Raw genomic sequence first — 13031 nt, forward strand, 5'->3', positions numbered from 1 at the left:
GATGGATGGATGGATGGATGGATGGATGGATGGATGGATGGATGGATGGATGGATGGATGGATGGAAATAAATAATGGCTGGGTGCAACTCAGGATGCAGACTCTGACACACTGGATTCAAAATGGCAACCAAAGTTTAAAAAGTTAAGTCAGGTCCTCTGGATGGGTTCAGTACAGTAAAAGAATTAAAAATTGTAGAAACGTTTCATCTTTCATCTGAAAGACTTCTTCAGTCTGAGGAGCTGTATTAAGCTCAGTCTTATAAATAGCACCTTCTCATAATGGATCAACCAGTTTGTTGTTGACCTCCAGAGGACCTGACTTAACTTGTTAGATTTTTCTACCTGGATTATTGAGCATGCATCAGGGTAACCAAAGTTTATTTCTTTGAACACATCTTACTGATCGCCTGGAAAAGGAGGTGGGAGTCGCTTGGAGGCGCAAAGAGGAACCATAACGAGCAATAACGTACAATACACCAACGGGAACTGAAGGAGAAAACACGCTAACATAGAACAACTAATGAGGGGGACAGGGAACACGTGGGGAAAGAAACCAGGGACAGGTGTGTCCTATTCAAACTGAGGAGAGGATACGGGAAGAAAACAGAACCAGGTAATATCTCAAAAGGAAAACACAAAAAAATGTGCACAAGAACTAGTGAGGAAGCCCAAATCCTCACAGTTGTAGAATATAATGCACCATTGATCACATGAATCATGATGGAAGGGAATTAATTTCTTACATAACTTGTTTCTGTTTCTAACTGTAATCATTTTGTCGCCTTGGAACGGTGAAGGCAGACGATCAATGCATTCATTATGTAGTAGTAACCAAGACTTATTACTAACACACTTTCTGAGCGCTAATAAATAGTGCAGGATCTTCATTTAAAATTTATATCAACTTGTTGAGTCTGTTTGCAAAATATCTCATGAAGCACTGGATGGATTTAAATGAAACACTCAGGAAACAGTCACTGAATGAACATCTACAACTAATTACCATGTTGAAGCACACCAAATTCAAGATGGCTGCCACAGCCAACTGACCATTGAAAATACTAGCGTAGTATAGTACAAACATCGTAACGCATAAACTCAGTCAATTTTACAAATAATGATCTAAAAATTGATGTGGTAGTAGTTGTGGGTGTTTTACAACTAATACTCTGATACTCTTAGCACGAGAGCTTTGTTTAAAACCTTAGCATCAACCTCAGTTTATCCTTTTGCAGAACATATTATATACAAACCACTGGATTTTATTTAAACTTTCAGAAAACATTAATTGAATTTAAATCTACAACTGATCAACTTTTGAAGTCATTTCAATTCAAGATGGCTAAGGAGCAATTCTAGAATCTACCCCTTAGGGGTGCTTAGCCCCCAGTGTTGACTGTGGCTCTTGGCTTGAACAGTGCGGTGGCCATTGGCGTTAGACGCATTTGAAATGTAAAGCCTCCAGTATACTCGGGCGTACGTCAGTCCGCAGAGGTCCGCGCAGACCGGATTAGAGTCAAAGCGGACGCCTGCAGGGCATGTCCGTGCAAAGCTCAATTTTTGCATATGCGTACTCGGTGTTGCACAATAAACTGCCCGGCGATGGACTGTTTTGTATGCAACATCAATGTATTAAATTCTCCTTCTTCATCCCTGATCTGGCATTTTCTTTTGTTTTTTAGGCCAAGATGCAAGCAATCTCTTCTTCCTTCGTTGACACCATGACTGAAATGGTGAGAAATGAAGGAATTTGTCACGAGCGAATTAAAATCAGGTCCAGCATGGCTGCAGGAGGGTCTGGAGAGTTCCTGGTGGGCTGGTCTGATGTGTGGGATGCAGGGCCAGCGCTCCCTGTTTTTTTTTAGAACTTTATATTAACAACATATAAACACAGAACACCGCTGCGGCTGGGGCTGCCAGCTCTCTTTGTTTTTTTGCGACCTGTCAATCAATCCAGTAGACATGTCAGTAAATGACCAGTCGGCAACCTGAATTTGTCCCGAAGGTAAATGTCCCTTGTCTGCGGAGCTGGTCTGCAGCCGCTCAGGGTGGATGCTCTAGTATGAAGTCTTAACCCTCTGTGGACAGTGCACATCGAGTCCGTGCAGAAAAAGGTCCGCACGAGTATAGTGAATCCTTAACACCCAAGTACTTGTAACTGGAGACCACTTCCATTGCAGATCCTCCTTTGTTCGGGGGGTGGGGGGTGGGGGGTGTTGCTCCTTCTGAAATCCACAATTAACGCCATTGTCTTCTTCACATTGATGTGGTGCGATGGTGTAGTCTACATTTTTGTAATGATTATACTGTGCTTAGAAGGTTCTTCTTCCTGCACCAGCTCTCCAGATGTTCCACCTCCTGCCTGTAGCCGGACTCATCACTGTTTGTGCATCCCACCACCGCTGTATCGTCTGCAAACTTTACAATATGACAGCCTGGATGGGTAGGTGTGCAGTCATATGTGAGCAGAGTGAAAAGGTGGGGGCTCAACACACAGCCCTGAGGGGAGCCAGTGCTGAGGGTTATGGTGGAGGAGGAGAATTTGTAAAATCCTAATGATGGTTTCATTTTTTTTAGGGGTGCTCAGTTAAAATTTAAGGGTGCTTCAGCACCCCCAAAAAAGAGACTAAAATCACCCCTGGCTAACTCACACTCATCAAAATAGATCCTAATTTTATGTTCTTCTTTTGGCTGCTCCCTTCTTCAGGATGTTTTCAGTCTGGAGAGTCAAACCGGCGACCTTCTGATCACAAGCTCGCCTTCTCTAACCTCTGCTCCACCACTCCCCAGTTAAGTGAACCTAATAAAATGATAAAATAGGTTGAATGTCAGCGTATGTGTGCTACAGAGTAGGATCTGCGTGAGCTCCGACCAGCTCAAGGACTTCAATGATCAGACTTTTTTCCCATGAGCCTGGCGTGACAAAGTGATGGCAGAGTTAGACCTTGACATTGTAATAGAACACACGTGCATGTGCGCGCGCACACACAAAGACTAGCACTTCATTGTCTTTGTCTGAGGTATAAAATATGTAAATTGTGAGACCATCTTTGAGCAGCTCTTATAAAGATTTAGTAAGTGCTGCTTAAATATAAGCACAAATGTAAAGTACCATCCACTCCAGCTTCTGCAGGGATTCTTAAATTGTTCTTCGTTGTTTTAAGTAGTTTTATTTTAAGAGCTGGGCCCTCATAAAATTTATGAGGATTTTATACTGTACACACAAAACAATCCAGATGTAGCAAACTCTGTGTATCTATAAATCCTGGTGCATTTCCTTGTTTGCAGAGGGAACACGTCTTCTGACATCCATGTTTAAAAACACAAACAGATGTAAATATGTTCTGCGTATGGGATTCCCCATTCTGCAGCATCAAAAAAGAGGAATTTCATGAAATATGTGTCAGAGACAGCCCTTTAAAAAGTAGTGAGGCATAAATATATTGTATTTGGCACATTGTTCTCTTTGTCGGGAGGAAGAGGAGTGACATGGTGAGTGAAGTCAGCTCAGTGCACGCCCACAAAGGTTAAGAATGGGAGGTAAAGATGGAAGTAGAACGAAGGATGGCCTGTTCATTCATTAATGTTAGACGCAACCTATGAATTACACATGTTTTTGTAATAAATTAATGCAAAAGTGAGCGGGAGTTGCACTGAGCTAAACTTTATGCATGTGAGAGGCTTCGTAGAACATTTTATTCTTTTGTAACTTTGTAAAACAATTAACGGCAAAAGAGTTTTCATAATTTACGGTACACAGGTGTTTGTGATTATGTTTTATGTTTATTTGTGGCTTTTCAACGCTTCTTGGAAATGAGATTACCTACCCAGAACCAGGGGCAATTCTATATTTTGATCTTTAGAGGTGCTCAGCCCCCATGCAGTGCTGACAGTGGGTCTGGACTTGAACAATGCAGTGGCCAATGGCATCAGAAACATTCAAAATTTGGAGGGGAACACACTGGTGGGGGGGTCTGGGGGTTCTCCCCAGAAATTTGTGAATGAAGTAGATGCCATTTCCTGCATTCTGATGTATTTTAAAGAGTTTTTAAACCTACATAAGTAATCACTTGATTCAATAAATATTTTAGAGAGCACAGCACAAGAAGAAGTAGCGCTAAGCTAGCAACACTGCACGCAATACAGATGCGCTAGCTAAGATGCCACAGACATAACGCTCTGTTTTACATTACACAACCTAATAAACACTTTGTACAAAATCAGTTTAGTGTTAACTGATCGTAACAAACAGACTAAACTTAGGCAACTAGAAGTTACAACATATATCTACATATAAAACACACAAAACAAAGTGCAACTAGCTTTAAGCATTAACGTTTAATTTAACCATTAAGCATATAATGTATTTATGACAGAAAATTGAGGATTTACTTGCAGTTACCTTCGTACAGATGAACATGTGGTACTTCCTGTTTATCACTGTCGTGTTCAGCTGCTCATGAGGTCAGCAGCCGGGCTTTATTCATCTTTTACATTTTTCCACTCTGTTTAGGTTTTGAAATGTAATAAGCTGTATTCCACCCTAAACGCTCAGGGTAACACTGTCTAAATTACATGTTCTCCAATGACAATGTTTAACCATATGTTGATGATTTTTTTATGAAATCCCTGTGACCCCAAATTGTTCACAATGCAAAACCCCGACAATGTTGTCTGAGGAAAAGTGGGAGGAGCTCCTGAAGGTAAGGGGTGTTTACCTTCAGGACAAATTGAGATCGCTGATTGGTCAGTTGCTGACAGGTCTGCTGGATTGGTTGACAGGTGGTGTCAAGGATCTGACTCATGACAAAAAACATATAGATTTTACTGGTCCATTTAAGTGTCATCAGTTATTCCATATTTATTCCAAATTTATTCAATATTTTGATGAATCCAAGGTTTGAGAACTAAGCTTCCTTACAAAATATAATGATGGTTTATTTATTTTTCCAGGGGTGATGAATTAAAATTTAGAGGTGTTTGAGCACCCCCAAAAAGAGGCTAAAAACATCTCTGCCCAGAACTTTTGGCTGGAGACTTAAGCCACGCTCACACTGCAGTGAAAAGTTGGCCACATTCAATCTTTTTGCACAAATGCATCCCATACCAAATTTCTCGGGACAGTATGAATGTGATGAGTTAATTTTTTTCAAATCAGACCCAGACCCAAATAAGTCTTTTTCATGCGTGGTACTAAACTGGATACATATTCAAATATTTGATAATAGCGATACAGTTGTCATGTAGGTTAAATCCAAAAACTCTGCACAACTTCAGCTATAGAACAGAAGTCCAGTTGCTTTGTTTTTCCATTTCCCATTTCCTGGATGACTGACAATCTACAGCAACATATGATACCAACGTTGGGGTCGGACCGCACCATTAATAACACAATGAGATCTATACTTGAGTTTGTTTCTACCTTAGAACAACGCTCAGATTCCAAAAGTGTAATTCTGCTCCGGAGCAGCCAAGAAGCATCAAGATCAAAATAAACATTGGGCAAAAATATCGTGTCAGTTAATTTAATTGCCTCTGATTGCACAACAACTTGAAAAGTGATATACTCGTTCTAACTTGTTTAGCATCTGTATTTACATCTGTAAACAGGGCATGCTGCGTGCAACATCACGATATCTTCATGCAAATCGCTTCAGGGCTAAGAACTGTTCACGTTGGAGTCTGATGACCACTGCCTTTAAATTATTATTTGAATGATTACACAAAAACAATCACATCTGAGCAAAAGTGATTTTGGAGCATTAGGACCTGCAGTGTGAAGGTAGAGTTTTTCAAAAAGTTTAATACAGACATCTCTTCCAGTTGCATTGTCTGTGCAGGAATACAACCTGAAATACTAAGGTGTTTCACAGGCTGACGAAAATATTGTAATATAGTTGTTTTCCATTCTGGTGGTCAAAAACTGTGCTCACAAAACGTCTGGAACTAAAGTAATGTGTGATCTATTTCTATAATGCTCTGTTTGACTCAATGTGTTTCCCTGATTATCTTCCAGCCCTCCCACACAGACACATGCAGACGGAGATGCATCCATTCATAAGTCATTTGGTGTCAAACAAGACAAAAAATGGCTGCTGAATTATAAAATTTATTGTTAAAACTATACATATCTCCAGTCCCCGGGGAGCCAAATAAAACCCCCTCTCTGCAGGCTGAGATAAAGTCCATATGATCTTATCCCAAAGAGTTAGAGCATCTGTCATCTCATCTTATTATCTTGAAACAGTGTAAGGTATTAGACTTGAAGCAACATTTAATCGGGACTATAAATCAATTCACCATCAAAGTTATATAAAGACATAAGACTTTAAAATAAGAGTAAAATATTCCTGTTTCATACCTCTTCAGGACCTCTTCGGGAATGGCAAAGATCAGAATCAGAATAAATTTTATTATCATTGTAACGAAATACAGTGAGATTATGTTCGTACAGTCGTCTGAAAGATGGACGGAGTGCACGTTGCTGCTGCTCCTAAGAGCGCGTCCTCTTATTCTTTTAGATAGAAAAAGGGGAAAAGGGCATGAGGAGAGGATAGTGGTACAATAGTCCCTCGATACTTTGCGGTTCGTATATCTTGGATTTGCTCTATTGCGGTTTTTCAAAATGAGATTGGACATGACAGCTCACAATGGTGTTGAACCTGTATGCATCACACTGTGTTAGTCATTATGTTATTATCTGCTATTATTTTGTTTCTAAATTTTGATTTTACATTATGTTATATGTTGCTGTGTGCTTTGCCTGTTTGTTTCTGTTTGTACAGCACTTTGGTTGGCCCTGTCACTATTTAAAGTGCTTTATAAATAAAATGATATGGTATGGTATGGTATGGTATGGTATGGTATGGTATGGTATGGTATGGTATGGTATGGTATGGTTTGGTTTGGTTTGGTATGGTATGGTATGGTATGGTATGGTATGACACACAGTTGGCTGATTGATGGTTGAGCCGCACGATCGGCATGGAGTTTTTATTTAAAATAAATTATTTAAAATTATTTAGCACCTCCTGCACCTTTGTGCAGCCCTTACTGCAGGATAAACTTCCTGCTGCAGTTGACAGTTGAACAACTGATCACATGTTCATCGTGCAGAGCCAAGATGTGGGCGTGGCCAAGAGCGCTTGCAGGTGGCAAAGGGCAGGAGGCAGGGAGCTGAAAACATGACATTCTATGCTCTTTTAGAGCGATTAGAGTTTAGAAACATTGTGTAGAATATTGCAAGCGTGTGGGAAGGGGTTAAAATGCCTTAATATACATCCATATATATATTAAAATAAACTACTACTTACTACTTGTACTACTATTCCTACTTCGCGGTTTTTCACTTATCGCGGGTATTCAGGGTATGGATCCCTGACGAGGGACTACTGAATTACAAAAAAAGATCTCTTCACATCTTGCCCTTATCAGGACAAGATTAAAGGCATCAAAAAACTCTACCAGCAAGCACATTTATAACACATTACATATGCATTTGATGACAAGACGGTGAGATTTGTCCATGAAGCACTTCCAGATAGCACCATAGTCCTGATAAGATGTTGGTCAGTACAGCTCTGATAAGCATTCACAAAAGTTCTGGGGGGGGGGGTTGTGATAGACAGAGCTTAACTTACACATATCCCAGGAGAAATGTGATAAGTCGGCCTACTTCGAGGCAGAGGGGAGTCAGATTCAGATAAGCCACAGTGGTTGATTTTATTTTTCAGGCATGCTGTTATTTCTCGTCAACCTTGAGTTGAGATGTGATAATCAATTAAAATCTGTCTGTGATGTAAATACGAGTAAAAGAGCTGCTTCAAAATTCAGTGAGAAAACACACTTAATGTTACCAACATCTCTTTAGAGTGTGTATTTGTATTAGTACAGTGCAACTCTTTTAGTACAGTATCTAACTAATTAAGCTTTTGAGGCAATTTTTTTTCCCTCTAAAAATCACAGTTGTTAGAAAAGTCTCTTTCCGTAAAATAAAAATCCTATCCCTAAATGTTGTCTCAAAATCCTGCTGAAAAATAACATACAGGTATTAACATAAAATATTTGTTTCCATTGAATTAGATATTTTGTCCACATATTAAAAAAAAACAGATTAATAGTCTAGCCACATGACTAGGTGGTCTTTAACATGAATAATGGGATTTCTTTTTTAAAGAGAGGACATTCTTAGATTGGAAAAAGAAAATCCCAAAATAATTTTATTTCTAGTTTGTGTTGCTGGCAGTAAGTCGGGCCCCTTCAGAGTTGGAGTTGGACTCCACCAGGGCTGCCCGTTGTCACCAATTCTGTTCATAACTTTTATGGACGGTATTGGTGCAGCCAGGGGGCAGAGGGAGTCCAGTTAGGTGGCCTCAGGATTCCATATCTGCACTTTGCAGATGATGTGGTCTTGTTGGCATCCGTGTGTCATGATCTTCACTTGGCACTGGAGCGATTGGCAGCTGAGTGTGAAACGGCTGGGATGAGAATCAGCATCTGAGGCCATGGTCCTCAACCAGAAAAGGGTGGATTGTTCTTGTTGGATGTTATTTTTATCTAGACTGGTCCTATGGTTTTGATCTGCTCAGAGACGAGATTATAATGAAATTATGACCCGGTTCTGACTGGGTTAAACTGGGCCAGCAGCTCTAAGAGTCTCCCTGGGATTTCAATATCAGTCAAGGAATAGAGTTAATCGGCTTGCCACATCACGTAGGAAGGCTTTTGAAGCACCATCTCATATTTCCTAACACATCAGAACCACATAAGATCCATTGAGATCACACTTAGCCACGCCCCCTCATACAATGACAGGTTGAGCTCCCTTTCTGTGAAGGAGGAGTCTAGGACCCTATAAATGAGTAATGACACGAGACATCGGGGCTCTTCTGGGTTTGTGAACGCGTCACAGACCAGAGAGACCAGCGCTGTAACTGTAACCTTTTCCTGCCTTGATTTTAATACAATTGATAAAACTTAATTGATGTTTCCTTGATTTATTGATAACGAGAGTTGCCACTTCTGAGGGAGATTCGAGCCGGGGGGAAAAGACGTGGGCTGGAGGTGGTTTCCGGCTCTGGTGACCCACAGCCAGCTGCCATCTTTAACAAACTGGTGGCCTTACGATCACAGGCCCACCTTCTCTAACCAGCCTCACCACTACGCCCCATTGATTATTTTTATTGATTTTTATTGACATCATGATGTTATATAATATCATATATTTGATTATTGATATCAAATCAGAAACATTGAGGTGCAAATTTCTTATTTTGGTGAGGAAAACATTTACTTGTAGGGACAGGACTTACAGATCGTGCAGCAGCCAGCCTAGCAGGGGGCGCTCTTTTGATGTAGCTTCAACATCTTGAGTTCTGGGCGTGTGTCTATTTAATATATCTCGATGTGATAGTGACCATGTGCAAAACAGGCTTCTACATTATCCTTTCTAAATAACTATCTCCTGTCTACATGGATCCAAACAGTTCCGCGTTTTTTAAAGTATCAACTCTTCTCACTAAATACTTTGTCTGTGGGCGGGAGAGCAAATGCAACAGAATATATTTGTTTAACAAAAAGTTTGGTGTACAACAGACAGGACTTCAGTGGAAAGGGGGAGGTGCAGGATACAGAAATGGTGATGATGCAACTGTCATCATCATAATCACCTTTATTTAACCATATTAAAAAAAAAACATGGAGATCAAGATCTCTTTTCCACGGGTGACCTGGCCAAGAGCAGCCCATGTCATGAAAGAACCATCAAAATTAACCATATAGGATAAAACAGTGTTATCCATCCAGCCACCATCTTTACTCGATTCTTGCTTTCCGGGTCACTCAGGTCACTGGAATCCATATCTAACAGTCACTGTGCGAGAGGCGCGGACACCCTGGACAGGTCTCCAGTCCATCACAGGGACACACAGAGACAAACGAGACAAACATTCACTCTCTCACTCATTCCTAGGGACAATATAGTTACCAATCAGTCTAACATGCATGTTTTAGGTCTGTGAGAGAAAATCAGAGTACCTGGAGAAAACCCACTCATGCACGGAGAGAACATGCAAACTCCATACAGGCAGGTCCCCAGCCGGGATTCGATCCGGCAACCTTCTGAAAGGTGGCAGCTCTACCAACTGCGCCACCTCGCCACCCTTCCTAAATACAATTTCAGGAAAAATAATAATAATAATTTAAAACAACCAAAAATGCTCAAACTGAGGGCATAGAGTAACTTGGAAATATTTTACATTTTTGATTTTGTCAATGTAATTCACCTAAGACAAATGGAAAATTAGGAGTTCACATTGTAAATATTTGAAAAGCAGTTTTTATTCAAACTGGAGCTGCATGATATCAGGAAAACATGTAGATATAAAAGGAGTTGTTATATCCACAATGTGCAATCATCATTTTATTCCCTCCTTGTTTTCTTGTTCAGAGCTTCTTCTCTTACATTTTTTTTTTTTTTTTAGAATCCAACTACTTTTTGTCTGTGGTTATTTTGACTTGTGTACCTTTAATAGTTATTGGAATATTTACTTTTATTTGCAAAAACTTTCCAAAGGCCACAGTAGCTTGCTAGTATAAGTGTTGCGGCTTCACAATCAGTGCGAGTTCACTCACCAGGGCTACTCCTGCAGATGGGAATTTTTAAACTAAATGTTTACTTATATAAATACATTGTGATCTCTTTCAAAAATACCTTATTCTATAAAATCTGATTCAGCATAATTTGTCTATTTTTGCCTTTTTAAGTTACTTTTAGCTTTTATCTACACAGCTGTCCAAGATGGCCGCGCTCAGAGCAGTTGCAGCTTCACAGGCTCCCGGTACCATCCCAGTTTTTAGAAGTTTTGATATTGACTCTGTGCCTGACTCCGCGCGATTTATGCGTGTGAACTATAGCCGAACCGAACTGATGAGAATAGGAGCGGATTTGCCACGAAATATAGCAGAAATCAGCAACAAACTCAAAGCTACGCTCGGCAGAATGCAGATCTTAAAGTCATCTACCTGGAAGCTGCAGCAGAGGCGTTCCAGCGGGCAGAAGAGGAAGCGCTGCTCCCGGCTTAAGAGGAGAGGATGCCGGGCGGGGGTTATGGTGAGGCTACGAGCTAACGCTAAAGCCGGTAAACTCCCCATGCCGTCTCTCTTTCTGTCGAATGTCCGCTCGTTGGACAACAAGGTGGATTTACTTCGTCTGAGAGCGGGCGCCTCAGAAGAGATGAAGAAGTGTGCAGTGCTTTGCCTCACGGAAACGTGGATTACAAGTGAAACGCCGGACTCAGTCTTCCAGCTGGATGACAGACTTTTTTTTCGAGCGGACCGCTGCAGCGAGCTAACGGGGAAATCACGGGGGGGCGGAGTGTGCATTTACGTGAGTAAAAGTTGGTCCATGAACTGTACTGTTGTAAATAGCTCATGCTCGAAGGCTTTGGAGCAAATAACAGTGAAATGTCGGCCACATTATCTACCCCGCGAGTTCACAGTGACTTTTATCACAGTTGTTTACATTCCTCCGGACGCTAATGCTAACGAATCACTACAGGAGCTTCATGATATCATCAGCTCGCTGCAGAACAAACACCCCGAGGCTCTTTACGTGGTAGCCGGAGACTTTAACCACGTGAATCTAAAGGACTGTCTCCCAAGCTTTAATCAGCATGTGACGATTCCAACACGTGGAGACCGCACGCTGGACCGTGTTTACACGAACGTAAAAGATGCATACAAAGCCGAACCCCGCCCCCACCTAGGACTGTCAGACCACATCTCAATCTTCCTGGCTCCTGCTTACATGCCCCCGCTGAGACGCTCCAGACCGGTACAAAAGAAAGTTAAATGTTGGAGCCAGGACAGTGGACCCATACTGAGAGATTGTTTTGATCGAACAGACTGGCAGGTTTTCAGAGAAGCTGCTGAAAATGGAGGTTCGCTTGATCTTGACCAATACACATCCTCAGTACTGGGTTACATTAGTACATGTACTGACACAGTCTCCACTATCAGAAATGTTAAAAGCTACCCAAACAGAAAACCTTGGCTGAATGCAGAGGTGCGTACCCTGCTGGAAGCCAGGAACACTGCCTTCAGGTCTGGAAACTCAGAGGAGCTGAGTAGGACAAGAAAAGAGCTGGTTGCTGGTATTAAGAGGGCCAAGGCCACATATGCAAAGAGGATCGAGGGTCAATTCATCTCACAAGACCCTCGGAGCATGTGGAGGGGCATTAAGTGCATAACAGATTATAAAGGAAGGAGCGAACAATGTCCCAAAGACCCATCTCTGCCTGATGCCCTCAACAAGTTCTATGCACGCTTTGAAGACCCGAACAGACCACCCAGCACCAGACTTACCTCGCCACCGGATGAAGAGCATCTCAGCGTGACCTCAGCAGAAGTAAGGAGTACCTTCAGGAGGATTAATCCGCACAAAGCAACTGGCCCAGACAACATCCCCGGAAAAGTGTTGAAGGAATGTGCTGATCAGCTCTGTGAGGTGCTGGCAGACATCTTTAACACCTCACTTACCCTGGAGACAGTTCCCACCTGCCTGAAGACTGCCACCATCATCCCAGTCCCAAAAAGCTCTACAGTGACTGGTCTGAATGACTATCGGCCAGTGGCCCTCACCCCGATAGTCGCTAAATGCTTCGAAAAACTGGTCATGACTCACATCAAAACAACCATCAACATCAACGAGGACCCTCATCAGTACGCATACCATGAGAACCGATCAACAGAGGATGCAATCTCCTCTGTGGTCCACACTGCACTCAACCACCTGGAGCAGAAAAACTCTTACGTCCGTATGCTCTTTGTGGACTTCACATCCGCCTTCAACACCATGATCCCCCAAACCCTGATGGACAAACTATCCACACTAGGACTAAGCCCCTCCATCTGCAACTGGGTACTAGACTTTTTAACAAACAGACCACAGTTAGTGAGGATCCACAACCTCTCCTCCTCCACCATAACCCTCAGCACTGGCTCTCCTCAGGGATGTGTGTTGAGCCCCCT

General features: G+C 41.8%; 1 protein-coding gene across 1 annotated transcript in view; it reads right to left on the minus strand.

Annotated features, from left to right (window-relative positions):
• The window catches only part of fndc5b (fibronectin type III domain containing 5b), a 50226-nt gene that overhangs the window by 35656 nt on the left and 1539 nt on the right, over positions 1–13031 (minus strand). The gene's annotated exons all lie outside the window — the stretch shown is intronic.

Source organism: Nematolebias whitei, chromosome 19 (genome assembly GCF_014905685.2).
Source record: "Nematolebias whitei isolate Nwh7 chromosome 19, NemWhi1, whole genome shotgun sequence".
NCBI classification, from domain to species: Eukaryota; Metazoa; Chordata; class Actinopteri; order Cyprinodontiformes; family Rivulidae; genus Nematolebias; species Nematolebias whitei.